Below are 21,267 nucleotides of genomic sequence, written 5' to 3'. Positions count from 1 at the left end.
AAAACATAATGATGGAGTCAGCACACTTCTCATTTCATGTAGTTCCTGTTTGCAATATAACAAATTCCACTCAGTAGATTTAATTGATCAATTTCATTAAATGATTAAATGAAATTATTATTGCTAGTATTAATATTTTTTGTTGTTTTTGTTGGTTTGTTTGTTTTTATTGCTCTACATATTGATAATGTTGTTCAGACCATTTTTGCTCACACTCTCATATACATTCATTTGCACACACAGTTAATAAAACTCATTCTTTGCAACACAATAGCCTGTTTTCTTTTTGTTAGCTCCATGATTTTATTTTCCTTTCATTAATGTAATGTATCACACCATGTTTTCTATTTTGATATTAAATAAAGTTTTTAGAAAAAATCACACATGCATACAATTTTTCTCTCTCACACAAAATACTAAAATTTCACATATTCACTATTAAAATATATAATCTAAGAGTCGGAGTGAGGGTTAGAGCCATTAGTGAACCTCTGAGCGCTTGAGGAGGGAGCGGTAGAGAACTGCTGGCCCAAATTAGCTTTCATAAATCTGATCAACCTTGAGCTAAACGCTGCTTACTCCGCGGAGCGCCAAGATTTAATATCCAACCTGAAACTAACTTCACTGCAGTATCAACTGTCTGTTATTACGCAATAGCCAGCCCCGCCCACTCCTCACTACTCTCCAGGGCTGCCTACTGACCAGTTCTCTGTCTAACAGGTCCGGAAAATCTCTAAGACCTGGGTATTACCCTAAAAGTGGTCTATAAGAGATAATCTATTCAAACTGGTGGCGAAAGCGATTCGTCTAGCTCTAACTACCTTCGATCCAGAAGCTACAACCCTTTACAGTTAAGAAACAATCAGCTGAGTAGCCCTCGCAGCTGCATAATTCCAATAACCGCTCCTGTTAACGGTAGCTCGCTTTCTAAAATATAACTCGCTCTTGGAACCGTCCATCCATCCATCCATCCATCTTCTTCCGCTTATCCGAGGTCGGGTCGCGGGGGTAGCAGCTTCAGAAGGGAGGCCCAGACTTCCCTCTCCCCAGCCACTTCTTCTAGCTCCTCCGGGGGAATCCCGAGGCGTTCCCAGGCCAGCCGAGAGACATAGTCCCTCCAGCGTGTCCTGGGTCTTCCCCGGGGCCTCCTCCCGGTGGGACGTGCCCGGAACACCTCACCAGGGAGGCGTCTAGGAGGCATCCTGACCAGATGCCCGAGCCACCTCAACTGGCTCCTCTCGATGTGAAGGAGCAGCGGCTCTACTCTGAGTCCCTCCCGGATGACTGAGCTTCTCACCCTATCTCTAAGGGAGAGCCCAGCCACCCTACGGAGAAAACCCATTTCGGCCGCTTGTATCCGCGATCTCGTTCTTTCGGTCATGACCCAAAGCTCATGACCATAGATGAGGGTGGGAACGTAGATCGACCGGTAAATCGAGAGCTTCGCTTTTTGGCTCAGCTCTCTCTTCACCACGACGGACCGGTACAGCGCCCGCTTGACAGCAGACGCTGCGCCAATCCGCCTGTCGATCTCCCGCTCCCTTCTTCCCCCATTCGTGAACAAGATCCCGAGATACTTAAACTCCTCCACTTGGGGCAGGACACCCCCCCTGACCCGGAGAAGGCACTCTACCCTTTTCCGGCTCAAGACCATGGCCTCGGATTTGGAGGCACTGATCCTCATCCCGGCCGCGTCACACTCGGCTGCGAACCGCTCCAGCGAGAGCTGCAGATCACGATCTGATGAAGCCAAAAGGACCACATCGTCTGCAAAAAGCAGAGATGAGATCCTAAGGCCACCAAATCGGATCCCCTCAACACCTTGGCTGCGCCTAGAAATTCTGTCCATGAAAGTGATGAACAGAATCGGTGACAAAGGGCAGCCCTGGCGGAGTCCAACTCTCACCGGAAACGAGCCCGACTTACTGCCGGCAATGCGGACCAGACTCTGACACCGGTCATACAGGGACCTGACAGCCCGTATCAAAGGGCCCGGTACCCCATACTCCCGGAGAACCCCCCACAGGGCTCCCCGAGGGACACGGTCGAACGCCTTCTCCAGGTCCACAAAACACATGTAGACTGGTTGGGCGAACTCCCATGCACCCTCCAGGACCCTGCCGAGGGTGTAGAGCTGGTCCAGCGTTCCACGACCAGGACGAAAACCACACTGCTCTTCCTGAATCCGAGGTTCGACTATCCGACGGACCCTCCTCTCCAGGACCCCTGAATAGACCTTGCCAGGGAGGCTTAAGAGTGTGACCCCTCTATAATTGGAGCACACCCTCCGGTCCCCCTTTTTGAACAGGGGGACCACCACCCCAGTCTGCCAATCCAGGGGAACTGCCCCCGATGTCCATGCGACATTGCAGAGTCGCGTCAACCAACACAACCCTACAACATCCAGAGCCTTAAGAAACTCCGGGCGGATCTCATCCACCCCCGGGGCCCTGCCACCGAGGAGCTTTTTAACCACCTCGGCGACCTCGTCCCCAGAGATTGGAGAGCCTAACCCAGAGTCCCCAGGCTCCGCTTCCTCAGTGGAAGGCATGTTGGTGGGATTGAGGAGGTCTTCGAAGTACTCTGCCCACCGGCCCACAACGTCCCGAGTAGAGGTCAGCAGCACACCATCCCCACTATAAACAGTGTTGGTGCTGCACCGCTTCCCCCCCCTGAGACGCCGGATGGTGGACCAGAATCGCCTCGAAGCCGTACGGAAGTCTTTCTCCATGGCCTCTCCAAACTCCTCCCACGCCCGGGTTTTTGCCTCAGCAACCGCCCGAGCCGCATGCCGCTTCGCCCGCCGGTACCCATCAGCTGCTTCCGGAGTCCCACAGGCCAAAAAGGCCCGATAGGACTCCTTCTTCAGCCTGACGGCATCCCTCACCGAAGGTGTCCACCAGCGGGTTCGAGGGTTGCCGCCGCGACAGGCACCGACAACCTTGCGGCCACAGCTCCGATCGGCCGCCTCGACAATGGAGGCACGGAACACGGTCCACTCAGACTCCATGTCCCCCACCTCCCCCGGGACGTGTTCGAAGTTTTGCCGGAGATGGGAGTTAAAGCTCCGTCTCACAGGGGATTCCGCCAGACGTTCCCAGCAGACCCTCACAACACGTTTGGGCCTGCCAGGTCTGACCGGCTTTCGCCCCCACCACCGGAGCCAACTCACCACCAGGTAGTGGTCAGTGGACAGCTCCGCACCTCTCTTCACCCGAGTGTCCAAGACATACGGCCGCAGATCCGATGAAACGATGACAAAGTCGATCATCGAACTGCGGCCTAGGGTGTCCTGGTGCCAAGTGCACATATGGACACCCTTATGCTTGAACATGGTGTTCGTTATGGACAATCCATGGCGAGCACAGAAGTCCAGCAACAGAACACCGCTCGAGTTCAGGTCGGGCGGGCCGTTCCTCCCAACCACGCCCCTCCAGGTCTCACTGTCATTGCCCACGTGAGCGTTGAAGTCCCCCAGCAGAACAAGGGAGTCCCCAGGAGGAGCACTCTCCAGTACCCCCTCTAAGGACTCCAAAAAGGGTGGGTAATCTGAACTGTCGTTCGGCCCGTAAGCACAAACGACAGTCAGAACCCGTCCCCCCACCCGTAGGCGGAGGGATGCTACCCTCTCGTTCACCGGGGTAAACCCCAACGTACAGGCGCCGAGATGGGGAGCAACAAGTATGCCCACTCCTGCCCGACGCCTCTCACCTTGGGCAACTCCAGAGTGGAAGTATGTCCAGCCCCTCTCAAGGAGACTGGTTCCAGAACCAGAGCCGTGCGTCGAGGTGAGACCGACTATTTCTAGCCGGAACCTCTCGACCTCACGCACTAGCTCCGGCTCCTTCCCCACCAGAGAGGTGACATTCCACGTCCCAAGAGCCAGTTTCTGCAACCGAGGATCGGACCGCCAGGGTCCCCTCCCTCTGCTGCCACCCATCCCACACTGCACCCGACCCCTTTGGCCCCTCCCACGGGTGGTGGGCCCATGGGAGGGGGGGCCCATGTTTCCTCTTCGGGCTGAGCCCGGCCGGGCTCCATGGGTAAAAGCCCGGCCACCAGACGCTCGCCATCGTGCCCCCCCTCCAGGCCTGGCTCCAGAGTGGGGCCCCGGTGACCCGCGTCCGGGCGAGGGAACACCAAGTCCAAAGTTTTCCTTCATCATTGGGGTCTTTGGGCTGCTCTTTGTCTGGTCCCTCACCTAGGACCTGTCTGCCTTGGGTGACCCTACCAGGGGCATGAAGCCCCAGACAGCATAGCTCCTAGGATCATTGGGACACTCAAACCCCTCCACCACGATAAGGTGGCAGCCCATGGAGGAGCTAAACGCTCCTCCATGGGCTCTTGGAACCGGCTAGATTAAATTTAGTGACTTAGATGTAAGTCCCAGGGTCATTATTTACTCTCACTAAAGGAAATTATGAAGCCACCTATTTACTAGAATCATGTACATTAGTTTTACTTCAAGTAAGAGAACAGAAAAATAATTTAAGTGACTCAAATAATTCCAATGTCCACCAACCTCATTAGAATTTTATAGTATAAATTTATTAAGCAAGCTTAAGCAGGGATATGCGACATACCAATCAATAATCAATTGCATATAATTTGAGAGCAGTATAATAAAATCAACATGTATAACCATACTATCCTGTCTCTTTTCCCTAACCTATGTCGCAACTTCTGAGATGGATTTTTATGGAGCAGATTCAACTCACACCCAGTTGATGGTGAATCGAGGCAACAGAAACATCCAGAATCCTTGGTCAGAGTCTTTATCCTTGTGGAAAAATCCTCCTTAGAATAGAAGCAAAGCAGAACGGGGCCAAATCCTTCGAAACCCCATCTCTTTATCCCTCAGGGATCTTTGTCTTTTTCTCCAAGTCTGCTGCCGAGTTTTGAGATTGTTGGGTTGAGGCAGGGCCGTCGGTCGAATCAGGAACCAGGGGCTGGCGCAGTAGGGTCTTGTCCTTCTTAGCGGCGTGAAGTCTCAACTTTTCCCGTGGTTCAGAGGTGCGGTCCGTTGCTGTTTCTTAATCTGCTTCTCCGTGTTGACTCGCTTCCAGCGCCTCGGACTAAGAACCGTCGCTTCCTCTTTTCAGCCCCTTTTTATACTCTTTTTATCCATATGTGTGTATGGAGAGTTTGCTTTACTATTTTTTTTTCTGAACTTCTGCTTTGTCCCCCCATTTGTGTGTGTGGGACCTTAGTTTACTATTTTTTTCTTGAACTTCTGCTTTGTTTTTCTGGAAAGTCCCATCTCTCCCCAGCTTGCGACATTTCCTGTCAGCAGGGCTTCACCCATCATGCTGACTTTAACGTACTGCATTCCTCTCTTTTCTATAACTCACTATATTATCTATTACAACTTATTAAACACATTCAACCTGTGTTAAACCCATTTGAATTGATTTCAAATCATCACAACTTGATATTCATTAACAATTAATCACATCTCTCACTTATTATAAATCATCAACCATAATCATTACATTGAATCATTACAGATCATTATTCAGAAATACTTTGCAGAAAGTTATTGAGTGATTACTTATACTATTGAGTGATTACCTATACTCATGTTGCCAATTGTATTCATACATATTCAACTTAATTAACTTTTAATCAAACCACAAGATTGCTTATTTTCTCTCAGGCCTTTGTGCACCTTTTCTGCGTGCACCCGGAAAGATCTCACACCCCATGCCAGTTTTCTTGACACCCCCTCCTTGAGATCGGACGGTGCTTCGCAGAAACCACAAAGTCCAAAGTCAAAAGAGGTCAAGTCCATCACCACAATCGGCAGTCAGGATATCTCGTTCGTAGCAGGTAACCGGAGATGATGAAGGAGTCCAGGAATCCACAACCTCGTACTCCGTCAGATTGGACGGTGGAGAAAGCCAGATCTCTGCGTCCAAATCGTTGTCAAGTGTAGATCCACCTGAGACGGGAAGGGTGGTGCGTTCCAGCGGAGGCTGCAGAGGCGAAGGCAGGTCCATCCCGAAGTCTGGCAGCGCGGATGGGTTGTTGCAGTAGCCGTCCAACTCCGCCAGCAGATCCTGGAAATCCATATCACTTGGTGATGGGGATGATAGGGAAAGGGTGTCCTCAGTTTGGCATGCCTGGTGAGATGAACTGAGGCTCTCAGTTTGGGTACTTTTCACGTTAGTCGCACTGCTGGTTTGGCATCCGACGTCAATAAACAAATCCGGCGACATGGGACGTGTAGGTGGAAGGTACTTGCAAACTGCCACAACTCTTCCATCCAGAAGATGCAGAGTTGGGAGGCATTGCCGAGTAAGCTGGTGTTCCCATAACTTCTGAATTACGGGCAGCTGTAGTCCCCTGTACAGCGGAGATGTCGTAAGCTCGTCGTCTTCTTGGCCAAACGCAGAGGTCCACACGATTTTGTGCACCCGTTCCAGGGATCTAGATGTGGAAGCCGCAATGTAGGGCAAATCCTCCCGCCCTGTGGCGCAGAGAATTGCCGTTACATCATTAAAATGGCTGCTCACGCATTTGTGACACCAGCGGGCGGACGATGCCACCCAAATGAATCCATAAGATTCTGCGGCGAGTCCACACCCCACACAGCAGGTCGATGCCTGAGAAGAAATAGTAACCTAGGTAACTTCATGATCAGTGGTTACTGATTAACAATATTTTCATAAAACAACAATTATGCAAAAGCGAAGGTTGAGAGATTAGGCTGATTTACGCTCGTGTGCCGGCTTGTTTTGCGAGCCATGGGGAATTAATCACAGGAGCCGGAATATCATTATTCGGAGCAGGCTGCCCCAGATCATGGACATGGGCCGAATCATGGAAAATTGCAGCATAGGTCATCATCCATACAACAATGGCCAGGTCTGAGGTCTCATGAAGCCAGTAGAGGACCACCAAGATCCCCCAAACCGTTGCCCAAAGAGCCAGGATTATCCACTTCTGGAGCCAGCGACGCCTGCCCCGGCCCTTGATGGACAAGGCCTGGCGCGCTAGGTAGACGAGGACAGACACTGCTAGAAGCCCTTCAAGAACAGCGGTGAGGATCTTAAATGGAGCGGTTCGGGTAGCTTGGACGCCCCCAAGGACCAACTCCAGTATTAGGGCTGTTGTATCCGTGATGAGCCATAGGCAAACCACAACGCCCCTGCGCCAGTTGATGCGAGTGCGGCCCATCAGGTAACAAGCGAAGAGGGATGAAGCTAACCCCCATTTGTAGAGAAAGATGGGTCGTAGGATAAGCTTGACATATCCTTGTAGCGCGACGAAGATCCTCATAGGATGTCCCCTGGGCCAGGGACCAGTGTGGCAGTAGACTACCCAGGCCAGGGTAATCCCTAAGTGCTCAAGGGTACTCACTTGAATTGGTGCAAAAAGTGAGTTGGGATTCGATGAGTTGGTTGAAGAGTTGGAATCCATGATGTCCTTTTAGATCAGGTGTTGTCGGCAGCTGCGGGGAAGGTTGAATGGCTTTTAGGCACACGACAGCTCTCTCTTATGCAGAAGTAGGCTCCTCCTTCGGGGGGAGGGGCTGGTAGTCCCTCTTTTTGCAACGACAAAGTGCTTTTAGCCACACCTCCAGGACGATTTTGCCGATGACTAAGGCCACGGCTACGCCCAGGAGGCCTAAGAGATATGGCCACAGCAGGCTCAAAGCATCCAGCAGCCATTTTTCAACAATGTCGAGGCCTCCTTCAACCACACTGGCAATCTCCTCCACAACCTCGGAGACGGCGGCCACCAATGTTGCACCCATAGTCTCGTACCAGTAACAGTCATGTTCACTAGAGCCCTGTCCACATTTCTGCCAATTCTCCGTAGTGGTTGTGCAAGTGAGATTGGAATACAAAAGGTTAGGTCCTACCCAGTCAAACCCTGAGTCTATGTTCCCTTCACATAGACTTTTTCGGAAAGCATGTCCTTCGGCGATGGCTATAAGGGGATTTGGGATGAACGGTACGGGAAGGCCAAGAATGCTCTTACGCTTCTGGAGATGATATCCTAGAATTGCGTCGGTGCAGGTCCGTCCGCTCACTATCGCCCTGCGCCATTGTCCATTGATTTTTCGCCAGGTGACCTCAGACGAGTGAGTGTCATACTCATCTGCATAATGTTTTTTGCAGTAGCTTTCCCAACCTCGGACATTTTGGCAGGGTCTTCTGGCCAAACTTATTACGCATTCGAGGATGTTTCTTGTGTTATTTCTACAAGTTATGTGCCAAGGTCTCGGGTTGACATAGCTGTCAGGTCTCCAAAAAATTCCAGGCCAAATCATGCGTTCTTTAGAGTAAACTGTGGCGAGGTACTGGTACTGGATCCAATAATTATCTGATTCCCGGAGACATGGTGTAACCCAGGCTTCAAGTTCTTCTTTTTGGAGTCCCCACCACTCGTATTCCCGATTTCGGTAGTAATCCTCGTACCATGCTCATAGAGCCCATTTAGCCGTAGGAGCACTCTCAGGGTTAGGGCAGTGATACCTCCAGGTAGAGTGAAAAGCGTTGCCAGTCTGCCAGAGGTCACAGCGTGGCGAAGAGAGGGTTTTCACCCAACAAGTGTCATTAAGGCTGTCAAAAATTCTTTTTGCAATCTTTGCAAAGTCCGTTTTAGGAGCGTTCAGAAGATCATCAGGAGTTGGAAGGCGTTGCGTACGCAAGTTGGCAATGTGTAGCTCAGTTAACCCAGTATGAGAGCGAATTGTCCCCTCTGGGAAGTCTCCCATAAAGTACGTTTGGTCTTCGGCTATGTATGTCCATGGAAACGTGTCGTTCAACCAGGTTTCAATTTCCGTACGTACTGATCGCACAGAATGCCATAAATCAGACCAGTATTCTTCCACGGCTAAAACTATATAATTCTGTCCCGTACATTTCATAAACTTATTCCAGAGGCAAGCATTTAACCAAGTAAAGTGGTGTCGATAACAGTGCTGTTGGTCGGCTTGATACATAAACCGTCTAGGTCCTTGTCTGATCAGAAAAGCCGTAATGTTAGTCCAAGTGTCGTTTGGAGGCGGCCTCGTCGCCTGGACTCGAGAAACATTGCGGGAGGTGTCGTTCATCGGCGGTCGCGCTGTGATGGTGACATCCTCTCTGCAGTTCAGATGATAGTCTCCCCAAAAGTCCCGTCTTGGGAGCCAGGCTCGACAGCCTGAGGACCTGTGTGGGGCTGGGTATACTACTTCGGTGTCCCAGTACCCCTGGTTTGGCAGCAGTAGCAGCGACCGACAAGCCATGTTGCAATGCCATTCAGGCATACCTCGGTCCGGATGAATCCAATTGCATCTGACGGTCCGACGTTCTTTGTATTGCAGAACCTGTATCCAGCAGAGCACTCCGGTGTCGAGGAAGTCGTAAGCGTAGATCTCCCAGGTACGATTCAGAAGGTCGTCTAGGGTGGAGTCGTTCAAGTTGTAGGCTCGTCTTTCCACGTACTTCTTGCCGTTGTCTTTAGCGAATAGTCCGGTTCGGTTCTGGACAGAAGTGTCGTTGTCCCATGGCACAAAAACAGCCGTGGTGCTTGTATTCCAACAGTTGAAGTTAGCGTACTTGGAATGTCCATAGGTGACTCTTGTATGCGTAAGATACCATGGTCCAACTCCGATGAAGTAGAAGATAGTAGCAAGAACAGCAGCAGCAATCAGCAGGGCAAGGAGCGTTAGCAGCCCTTTCAGGCATAGGGATTTTCCTGATATCGTAGTCGTTTTCCATAGCAAGGGTTTGTCGGAGGTTTCCGAGTCGTCGTCAGTGTCAATTGAGCTGTCCGAATCCGATGTGACATCCAGGCAACTCGGGTCTGTAGGCTTGCGCCTCATGCCGATGGCATCCATCCTGGCCAGATTAGTGCTTCTCTGGGATCCGCTGTGCCAGGCGCTGTACAGATTTTCCTCAAAGCCTTGGTGTCGCAAGGGTTGGCAGGGTTCTTCGCAACTCGTCTGGTGGCTCTTCTCTGCTGCAGGGCTGTAAATATCGGAGAGGGGTAGGGTAAATCAGGCTCCAACCCCCTCCACACCCACTTCCAGTGAAACACCCTCCAATAATCCGGCCTAGGGAATGGGCCTTGGGCGGTGCCATTTTTCAGTGCCTGGTCATACCAGGAATTGTGATTGTGCCCTATTGGGGCGGGTACTGAGATGTAGGTGTACAATGGTTGCCCATGCAGAGTTAGCCTGGTGCGGTACCCCCAGGTTGACGGAGTAAAAATCCTCTGGTGTGGTGGTAGACCCTGTCTATTTCCAATTTCAATGGAAGCCTGGTGTTATTAAATATATAACATTCTGGATTTTTTTCCCTCTTTACTATGGTTTTTGCCATACTTGGTGATGTGGTCCAAATGACCATGTCATTGAGTGAAATTTCACAATACAGTCCTTGCAGTGGTTCTAGGTAATGGGGACCCCACCTAATCCGTAGTTCGATCCCCCGTACCCTGAAATACACTGTATTAAAAGTCCATGGCAGAGATCTTGGGCACATAGGTGAAATTGATGCACAATGGACCGTGTTACCGGACCCTCGTCCTTGCCAAGCAGGCGGTGCGGTAGGGATAAATAAATGTGGCTTCGTTAGAGGGGGTGGCGTGTATTCCTCACTTTCCCCCACCTGTTTTGTATTTTGGAAACTGGTGGGTCGGAGATATATGAGATACTTGAGAAAATAAGCCTCGGTGAGCGGATTGGAAGGAGTGAAATCCTCTCTCGGCATATCTAGCAAAATGGAAGTAGTAGGGAGCCTCAGAAACGGGCCTTTATCTGATAGCCCCGACGAGGCTCCAGCTCCCACCTTGAACATTTTAGTTACAAAAATCTTTGTACCCTTCCGTTTCGTGGGTTTCGGCTGATGCTTGGACTTGGCGACTCGTTTCCCTCCTTCCGATGTATCAGTTAGTCTTGGTTTTTCTTCCTCCATGGAAATGCTGAGGCGAGCTTTTGCCAGGGGTGTATCTTGGGTTTCTTCTTAGGAGGCTCCGAATCTGTGCAGGACGCGGTGGCGAAAGTCTGATCCTCCGGCACTGTTGTAATGGCCGCTCCTACCGAGTAGATCCCTTTATAGGGGACGGTGACCATGCGCACTGACAGCTGAACCTGACAGGTGGTGCTGGGATCAGAGGGCGTACCCACTCTCTGGGCCACGCCTCCTGGGTGTTGCAAAACCCCATCCCGAAATTGGGACTCCGCCGTTACTCTGTACAGGCGGGACTTTTCCTTCGGTCTCACCGTACTACTGCCCCACCCGTCTATCTCAGTGGTGTAATAATACAGATCCGAGCTGCGCACTCCACTTTCCCTTGGTACATCCGGTAGATCCACCACAGGGATTGTGCAGTCATTGATGACCTCCAGGATCAGATGTGCCCAGGTGGTCAGTTCCCAGGGGCCTGTCCAACCTCCCTCGACTGCCTGTTCTTTAGTGTCATCTGGAAGTGCATTAAGCCCCCCAGCCGACGGTTGGTGCCCCTGCGGCCGTAAAACACGGAAGACCATGGGGTAGTGGATGGTGTTCAGTGGTGGAAATGACAGGGATGCTCTAGCAGGGTCGTACGGCCAGGCGGCGTTAACAGAGTTCCACAGGACATCATGGGGCCCCTCGTCCCTCCTCCATATCCACTGGTCTGCTTCCTCTGGGGTATTCGGAGGAGCTGAAGGCCCTGGTAGTCCTATAGGTATGGGGCTCCCATAGTTTGGTTGTACTTGTCCATGTGTTCTGTAATATCGTAGCGAGCTATAAAACCGTGTCACTTGCCATCCTTCAGCTTCACCTGTTATGGTCACGTCTCCCTGTCGCAGCTGGTCCCGGCATACAGAGCAGTGGGCCAGATCGTTCCCATCCCACATGCAATGACAACCACATGGTTCGTCCTCCTGCCAGGTCCAGTGGGTCTCCAACTTAATCCGGGGTAGGTAACTCACACGGCAGTTCCCACAGATCAGGTTGCTCAAAACCATGACCGGGGAGACTCGAAGATGTTGTAGGACTTCCGCAGTAGCTCCTTGTCGTCCGGGTTTTTCATGGCCCGGTCCCTCCCAGATGGTGGGGAGTTGGTTGCCTGTCAAACAAACAGGACAGCGACCCCTAGCTTTTCCCCAAATCAGCATTTCTCTCTCCTCCGACAGGACTCCATTTTTAGCCCAATCCAATTTCTTCAGGGCTCGTCCTGCCCAAATCCCTGAAGGTGTTCTCCTAATTACAACCACCCCTTTCACGGTGGCCAGTCCGAGATAGGGTGGAATGGTACATGATTCACTGGCCATTTCACCGGCTTCTGTTTCACTTTAGTCAGGAACTGGCTTGAGCTGCTCAACTCCTTGGATCCCTTTTCTTTTCAGCAATACTGTGTTCCTATCCAGTACTTGCTTGACGATGTCGGTTGTCTCAAACTTGGGTTTCACTGCTGCATGTACAGGTTGCTCTCTTGCTTTGACCCACACGCGCTGTCCCTCTCGGAATGGCACTCTGGGCGTCAACTTCTCCTTTTTGTCGCTGGAGCCCCGCCCCACTTCCTTCGTGGTGAACGGCCGTTGGTTGAGTTCCATTGCAGGGGCGGGCCTCTCGGCTCTGCTTCTGTCATTCAGGGCCTGCCCTATTTCCACCGCCTGGGTGCTCCAACTGCTGGTGTTAGCATTCTTAGCTATCCAGCTTTTCACTAACCCTATGGCCCGTTCTACCACTCCGTTAGCTTGTGGGGTTTAGGGTGGCGAGTAAACTCGCATCACTCCATACTTCTGACACCATTGGTCAACCTGCGAATTGGGGAAATGAGTCCCATTATCCGTGCGCAGTTCTTTCGGGATTTCCAGGGCACTGCATACTTGTTCCAGCATGCCGACAACACTATTGCCGTTTGCTTTCCTGGCTGCTTTTGTAGTTACAAACCCCGACATAGAATCCACCAGCACTAAGAGGTATTTCTCACCTCTTCTTCCTGTTATCCCCATGGGGCCCGCAACATCCATGCAGACTGAGCCCCAGGGGACTGTGCTCTTGATGGATAACCCATCCATCCGCTGCCCTCGGCGACCGGCGTTGTATTGACCACACACCTCACAGTCCCTTAGCACGCGTTGGACCTGTTTCACTGGGATCCAAAGATCTTGCTCCTCCAGCTCCTTACGGGTAGGTCGTATGCCTGCATGACCAAGGGCCTCATGCACGCTCCGCACGACCTCGACCACGTACTCTTCTGGGACCTCCCGTCCTCTGGGAGTACTGTCCCACTTCTCGGTACCGACAAAGACGATCTTTCTTTGTTGGACATAACAGTCCACTTCATCATTCCCACGCCAATGAGCTCCCTCATGCGTGTGTGCTCTTTGATGCTCAACATCTATCTCCAACTGTAGTTTTAGCTCAGCAATCTTTTTCCACAAGTCTTTGTGTGCCACTGGCTTGCCTTTTGCTGTCTCGAAACCATTTTCTTCCCAAATGGCCAAGTCTTCTCTAAGGGCTTGAGCGCAGTAGTAACTGTCGGTTACTAACCTGGCACTTTTGATTTTCCTTTTCACCAGCTCCAGCAATCCTTCCAGTACTGCCGTTACTTCTCCGGCTTGAGCACTACCGGGGGCTTTTCCTTTCTGGCGGCCTTTTTCTTTGCCGTCCTGCTTCAGAATAAATCCCCAGTATGCCGACTGGTCGGACCCCTTTCTGGATCCATCGGTGTAGATTATCCACTCCGGTTGTTCTGACTTCTCAGGTGTCTCTTGCGGTCGTTTCTTACTGGTGGGTTGTGCTGGCCCAATTTCAAGCTCCGGGTCCAGCAGGATGTCCTCCCATCTTCCCCACCGTGTATTAGTCGCTTTAGTACTCTCCACAGTCCCTTTTCTTAGGTATTTGTGAACCTGACTCTGTGTAATGACCTTAACTGGTTGTCCCTGTGCTAGATCTTTCAGTACACCCCAATATCGAGCTAGCACTGCTAGCTCTTTTTCCTCCTGCGGGTATTTCTTTTCAACAGAAGTCAGGGTGTAACTCCACAGGGTAACCAAGCCTCCATTTTCATTACTCACTTTGATCATGGCATCGTCATTCTTGCAGCTGACTTCTGCCACCAGTCTTTCTGACAAACTTCTTGGCTCCAATCTCACAGCTGCTTGAATGGCCCTTCTCAGTTCCTCTAGGTTTTGTTGATTAGCCGCTGTCCAAACCCAGGGTCTTTTTCCGTCTTTCTCGTCATCCTCACTTTTTCTTAGGCAGTGGTACAAAGGTTTGGCATACTTCTGATAGTTGGGTACATGGTCTCTGACATAGTTGCACAGTCCCAATATTTTCTGCAAGTCATTTTCTGACTGAGGTGGTTGAATGTTCGTCAGCTTTTCTCTGTACCCATCCGAGAGTCCCAAGTCCGACGTGACTTGGAAACCTAGATAATTCACCTGGAATTGTCCAAATTGACACTTCTTGAGGTTTAGCTTCAGACCTGCCTTGGTGAGGTTTTCAACCACTTTTTGTAGCCTCTCTAGGTGCTCTTCTTCTGTGTCATCAGCAATAAAAACATCATCAATGTATACAGTTGCACCTACGTCCCCCAGTACTTCCATCACTGCTGACTGGAACACATTTGGGGAGTTCTTGTACCCCTGGGGTAACCTTTGCCACACATAGCTTTTGCCTTTGTGGGTGAATGCAGTTTTACCTTGTGACTGTCTGGCGAGGCGTAGGGAGAAAAATCCATTGGCTAGGTCGATGCAAGACTTGAACTTCTTGACTCGAAGAGTCTTCAGCGCTCCTTGTGGATTGATTAGACTGGCTCGGTTCGCTATTGTTCTCCGATTCAGGGCCTTGAAGTTAATAACTGGTCTCCAACCCCCTCCAGCCGATTCAGGTTTCTTCACCGCCTGGATGGGGCTGTTGGTGATTGGGTTGAGCTCCTCTCTGATGATTTCCAGGGCGCCTAGCTCCTTCACGATCTTGTCCATCTCCTCGACTGCTCCCGGGTTCAGCGGGTACTGCCGAACAGGTGGATGAACCCCACCTTCGATGTGATGAACAAACTTTGGGCCCAAATCCCCACAATCATTTTTGAACCGTGCCACCTGTGCTGTAATGATGATCTCACGCAGCTTCTCTTTCCCAGCCGGGGAGAAGTCACTCTCTGCGAGCTTCTGTTCTGTCACCGTTGGTACGTCAACCGGTTTGTACCAGTCCTGCTCTGACTCTGCCTGGGTCGGGCCGACTTTCACCAATCTTGCCTTCAAACTTGTTAGCCTTCGCTCCAGTCGGCGATGTGTGCCTTTCTTTTTACTGAGTTCGTCCAAGTCTTTAACTGTGAGGAGATTGTAGGGACCTTTCACCCACACTACTCCCTTCCAGGTCCCATATGGCATTTCTTCTATTTTTCCATTAGCAAACTGAACCTTCAGGTGTCCTGCTGTTTTTAGGTCTTTGCGGGTCATAGACACCTCCGCTCCGGTATCCACCAGGTAGGGCACTCCCTCCACTTTAGCGTAGATTTCGTCCCCCTCCCAGTAGGCATTTTCTAAAGTGACCCGCGACCTGGACGCCATTACTTTGGCGACCCTCCGGCCCCGGCTTTGCGGGACTCACGGAGGGCCGTCCTCTGTTCCGTGCTCAGTTTTCTATACTCCTCATCCGTCAGGAACTGACCTTTTCCTGGCTGGTTTGATGAAGCTGGCGGGTTGGTCGGTTTCCCTTGTGGTCCTGGTGGTTTCTGCTGGAACGGCCGGTTTTGGAAGTTGGATGGCGGTGTTCCTTGCTGAAACGGTCGGCTCTTAAAGTTGGGTGGCTGTGCTCCTTGTTGGAACGGCCTACTCTGGAAGTTGGATGGCTGTCTGATGTTGGCCCTTCCAGGTGGCTTTGCCGGTTGGCTAGCCTCCTTCTTCCTTTTGTCCTCGTAGTACTGCTGTTCCAGGTCGAATCCTTGCACTGCTACATCCATCTGGGCGACCGTCGTGCTTCTCACTGGCAACTTTACGAACGCGATCTCTCCTCTTCGTCCTTTTGTCACCTCACGCAGCACTTTCACATACCTCGCAGGAGAAACGATCTGCTTTAGTGTGTGCCAAAGCGGTTCCAATCGGCTTCCCCTGTCCAGCCGTCCTCTGGCTCTCTTCACCTGGGATTCCTCATCATCTCCGTCCTCCAACACCAGCCTTTCATAGTTGCTCTGGGCGGACTCTGATCCAACCATCGGGTCCGCAGTCACGCTGGTCAGCCACAACTTTTTGGCTCCCTCATGGTTGGTGGTAGACACCACGGTTGGCCAAACATCCTTCAAATATTCCTCATTATTTTCGTCTGCGTTTTTACTCCTTATCACCAGCCTTAGATTCTTCAGCTCGGCATAGGCATCTTGTCCTGTGCCAGTAACTGGTAACGGAGCTGACACCCCTTGTGGTCTCACCGGGATCTGTGGTCCTGGCTCTGGAGACGTCGCCTGTGGCTCCTCTTCATCTGCCGAAACCTCGTCTAGCTTTTGTCGAGTCTCCTTGGAGTATTTGAAGGCAGCCTTCTTCATTCTTCGTAGCATCACATCATACATAATTCCCATGTATGCATTCCTGAAGTTGGTAGTCAGGGAATAGTGTGCTGTCAGGATAGAGCAGGATGGTGTCATCAGGATGTTGGCCCATTCTCCGACTGTCGCTTCCACCTCGAGCATTACTCGGTCTTCCAATCTGCTGGCCCATCCGACTGGGATCCGGTACTCGGTCTGGCCGACCTCTGGTACATACGTACGCCGTCCGTCCTTAGCCTGTACGGGACCCCAGGTCACATCTCTGGCCAGTCTCTCAGAAGGTCCCTCGATGTCAAAAGTTTCTATCTCTTTCTTCTTACCCCGATTCTGTCCTGTTCGGAGTGTCTTGTGTTCTGCCGGTGGTTGCTTTGGGTCGGAGAAGACGCTGCCGTGATCACTCTCTTCTTCCTCCTCTTCAGAACGTTCGATCTCTGGCTGCTCCTCTCCGTCTTCCGAGTCGCTGATGTCCTCATACTGCTGTTGTCGAAGAGGTTCTCTCCTGGGGGAGTTCAGCGGTCGAATCTTAGCTGGTTTCATCGGCCCTTCTTCTTTCTGGACCGTCAGTTGCTCATTCTTGACTCTACCTGTGTTGGGTTTTTTCAGTTCACTGTGGCTCTCTTTGAACGAGAATTCCTTGACGTACCTTGCCACGGAGGACTCCGGTTCGTCCGGTGCTGCCCTCAATTTTATCTTGAGTGGTTCCATAACCTTGGCCTTACCCTTCTGGGTGGTGTTTGAAAACTCGCTCTGGGGAGTTTTTAAGGGATATTTCTTGATTTCCTGTGCCGGATGGCTGAGGCGGCATTGCTCCTCCGTCTCAGCTGCCATTTGCACACCTTGCTCAGTGCGGAGTCGATGCAGACGGGGGTCAACTACCACCACCACCTCTTTGAGCACAAAGAGATGACTGTTGGTCTTGGCTATATTCACCACTCCGTTCTCTGCAACCGATCTGGCGGTGTCCCCTGGCAGATCCGACGATCTCAGTCCTTGCACGCTCACCATCACTCTTCTCATGCTTTCGTTGCTGGCAGTTACTAGGCCCCGCTCGAGTCCGTGCCACATTTTCTTCCGATATTCCTCCATACTCTCTCGGTGAGACCGCCGACGAGTGATCCCTCACGGTTTTCCCCATCTGCTGGTTCAGGTGGGATGCCTTCGTTCCGCGATGGGCCCGGTGAAGCTGAGGGGTCTCCGTCGTCATTGTCGTCATTGCTATCGTTGTCGTCATTGCTATCGTTGTCGTCATTGCTGTCGTTGCTGTTGTTGTCGTCGCCCGTCAGGTCTATCTGAACCCTTGGAGGTGGCTGCCTCTGGCCAGTTGGTGTTGGGGTTCTGCTGGGCCGTTGAGATGGAGGCTCGGACACCTCTGACTCCGCCATTTCTGGGGCTTGCCTTTCTTCCATGCTCACTTTGTAGGCCGAAAGTCTCCGTATGGCCTCCTCACACTCCTTGTAATGGCGCACTCCCTTAACGAGAGGGTTCACCAGGATTCCATCGATGCCTGCTGCTAGTGTAGCTGTCTTTACTACGCCGTCATACTTTTCGGAGGGGCTGTAGACAACCCGCAACTCACCGTCCGTCCATTCTTCAAGGAGCCTAGCGAACCATCCCAGCCATTCTCCAACCTCCGCTTTCTTAGCGACCCTCACAGGGCATTTAACGACTCCCAGTCGGTGACCATGTTTGAGCTGGGAGCAGTAGTATATTCGGTCCTGCACTAGGGTCTCCATCAAGCTCTGAGCCTTGTCCTTATTCAGGGTGTAGTGAGATTCAAAGAAAGCCTTCTTATTTATCTCAGTCCAGGAACCTAGTCCATCACCGAGTAATATCAACTTTACTGGAAGATGCACTACTGTAGATCGGGAAAGACGGGATTGATGGTCCTCCCCGCCTCGGCTGATGTTGCTTGCCTCTTGTCCCATTGCTGGCTTTAATGGGGGATCCAGTTCCCCTCTTTCTCCTTCTTCCATGGTTGTCTTTGTCTTCGAGTCGCCTATCCCCCAAAGCCTCTCTTTGCGCTCTTGAGTAGGGATGGGTCCAGGCTGTGTTGGCTACTGGCTTCACTGTCTGGATACTATCATTTATCCTCAATAGAAGCTTTCCCTCACCTGTATGCCATACAGTTACTGCAAGGGTTGTGACTGACGGCCTTATCAGTCACCATCAACTCTATTCCTAAGAGTTAACCAGCCAAGTGAGCTATTCAGATCCCTACGTCTGTTTTTACTGACTTGGTATTTAGGGCCCGCCTACTTGGTGGGGCCCCACGTTGGGCGCCATGTCTGTTATTCCGCAACAGCCAGCCCCGCCCTCTTCATCATAACTCCCTTGGGCTGACTACTGACCAGTTCTCCGTCTAAAAGGTCCGGAAAATCTCTGAGACCTGGGTATTACCCTAAAAGTGCTCTATGAGAGATAGTCTATTTAAACTGGTGACGAAAGCGATTCGTCTAGCTCTAACTACCTCCAATCCAGAAGTTATGACCCTTTACAGTTAAGAAACAATCAGCTGAGTAGCCCTCGCAGCTGCATAATTCCAATAACCACTTCTGTTAACGGTAGCTCACTTTCTAAATGATAACTTGCTCTTGGAACCGGCTAGATTATGTTTAGTGACTTAGATGTAAGTCCCAGGGTCATTATTTACACTCACCAAAGGAAATTACGAAGCCTCCTAACTACTGGAATCATGCACATTAGTTTTACCTCAATTAAAAGAACTGAAAAATGATTAAATGACACCATTAATTCCAATGTCCACCAACCTCATTAGAATTTTATATTATAAATTTATTGAGCAAGCTTAAGCAAGGATATGTGACATACAAATCAATAATCAATCGTATATAATTCGAGAGCAGTATAATAAAATCCACATGTATAACCATACTATCCTGTCTCTTTCCCCTAACTTATGTCGCAATTTCTGAAATAGATTTTTAGAGAGCGGACTCAACTCACACCCAGTTGTTAATGGATCTTTAGCAACAGGAACCTCCAGAAACCTTGGTTAGAGTCTTTGTCCTTGTATGGAAAAGTCCTCCTTAGAATAGATGCAAAGCAGAACGGGTCCAAATCCTTCGAAAACCCAGCTCCTTTATCCCCTCGGGACCTTTGTCTTTTCTCCCAGTCTGTTGCAATACTTGAGTTGAGGCAGGACCGACGGTCGAATCAGGAACCAGGGCTTGGGCGTCCGGTTCTTGTCCCTTCTCGGCGGCGCGGAGTTTCGACTTCCCCGTGGTTCCGAGCTGCGGATCTCTGCTGTTTTTCTGTCTGCTTCCCCGTGTTGACTCTTCTCCAGCGGCGCGGACAAAGAACAGTTGCTTCTCCTTTTCCGTCTGCTTTTATGCATTTCTCCACCATGTATGTGTATGGGGAGTTTTAGTTTTCGTGGTTTCCTGACATCTGCTGGGTTTCACGGAAAACCCCGACGGCCCCTCCCGTCTGCTGAATAGTGTGGAAAGTCCCGTCCTTTCTCCAGCGTGTTGATCTTAGCTAACCACATCGCACCACCCATCCTGTGCTTTCTGGCCATCTGTTCAGAACTGCTTGCTTGCGACATTCCCTAACAGCAGGACCTCACCCATAAGCTAATATGTCTCTACTTAACTCACTATATTATTTGTTAATAATTATTAAACACAATCAACCTATATTTCACAAATCATCACAACTTTGATATTCATTGAGAATGAATCACATCTTCCGCTTATTATAATTCATCAAACATAATCATTTCATTGTTTGTGCTGTTACAGATTACAGATCATTATTCAGAATACATGCCAGAATGTTATTCAGCGATTACTTATCACCCATATCATACATATACGAATTAATTATTATTCTAATCAAATCACAAGATTGCTGTATCTCTCTCAGGCCTTCATGCACCTTTTTCTGCGTGTACCTGGAAGGATCTCACAACCCCATGCCAGTTTTCTTGACAGTATGCTTTGTGTATATGTGTGATATTTTAGTATTTTATGTATGCGTGTGAGAGAAAAATTGTGTGTGATATTTTAATAGCCTATATGTGCAGTTTTAATATTGTGTGTGTGTGTGTGTGTGGGTGTGTGTGGGTGTGTGTGTTTGTGTGTATTAGTCTTCAGTAGTGTGTGAGAGAGAAAACAGTTTTTGTCCTCATATTTGGGAAATCTTGTTACAATCTGATCTTGAGGAAAAAAATATCGGATTCACAAACTGATTATCTGGAAGTCATGACCTTTTTAACAAGTTCAGCAGCAGATGTGATGATGTCATAACCAAGAAAGGTTAAAAAAATTGACTGGAAAATATAATAAAAAAACAATATAAAGGCATCTATGCAGCACCAGGAGAGTAAATTTAGATGTTTTGCAGGTCTAGACACTCAAAGTTCTCAAAAAATGGATTTAAAGGCTGAAGAAGTGGATTTTCATGAAATGTCCCTTTAATTAAGTAATTCATGACGATATTAAGTTTTTATGTGTTTGCTGTAAATGTTATGTAACCTCTGTGTGATGCTAACAGTATTGGCCTGGATTCTCTTGGAAAACAGATTTTTAATGTCGATGGGATTTTCCAAACAAAATTAATGCTAAATTAAGAAAAGAAAAAGTGATGAGGTCTTTAGGGTAGATGAGCCATCATTTGTGACACATCAGTGAATAAAAACATTTAAGTTTTAATGTTAGTGGAGATCCTTAAAGAGTTTTATGGGAGGAAAATATATTTTTAAATAACGCAAGAAGAAACTTTTATCAGAAAAACTTGATTTACTGTGCAATTATTCTAAAGCCGCATGTTCAC

At 50.0% G+C, this 21,267-nt stretch overlaps 1 protein-coding gene across 2 annotated transcripts in view; it reads left to right on the top strand.

The window, feature by feature from the left end:
* LOC116723912 (nuclear factor 7, brain-like) overlaps positions 1-21,267 on the top strand; it is a 153,432-nt gene that overhangs the window by 129,707 nt on the left and 2,458 nt on the right. The window lies entirely within an intron of this gene.

Source organism: Xiphophorus hellerii, chromosome 8 (assembly GCF_003331165.1).
Source record: "Xiphophorus hellerii strain 12219 chromosome 8, Xiphophorus_hellerii-4.1, whole genome shotgun sequence".
Classification (NCBI taxonomy): domain Eukaryota; kingdom Metazoa; phylum Chordata; class Actinopteri; order Cyprinodontiformes; family Poeciliidae; genus Xiphophorus; species Xiphophorus hellerii.
This window is presented reverse-complemented; position numbering and strand designations above follow the sequence as displayed.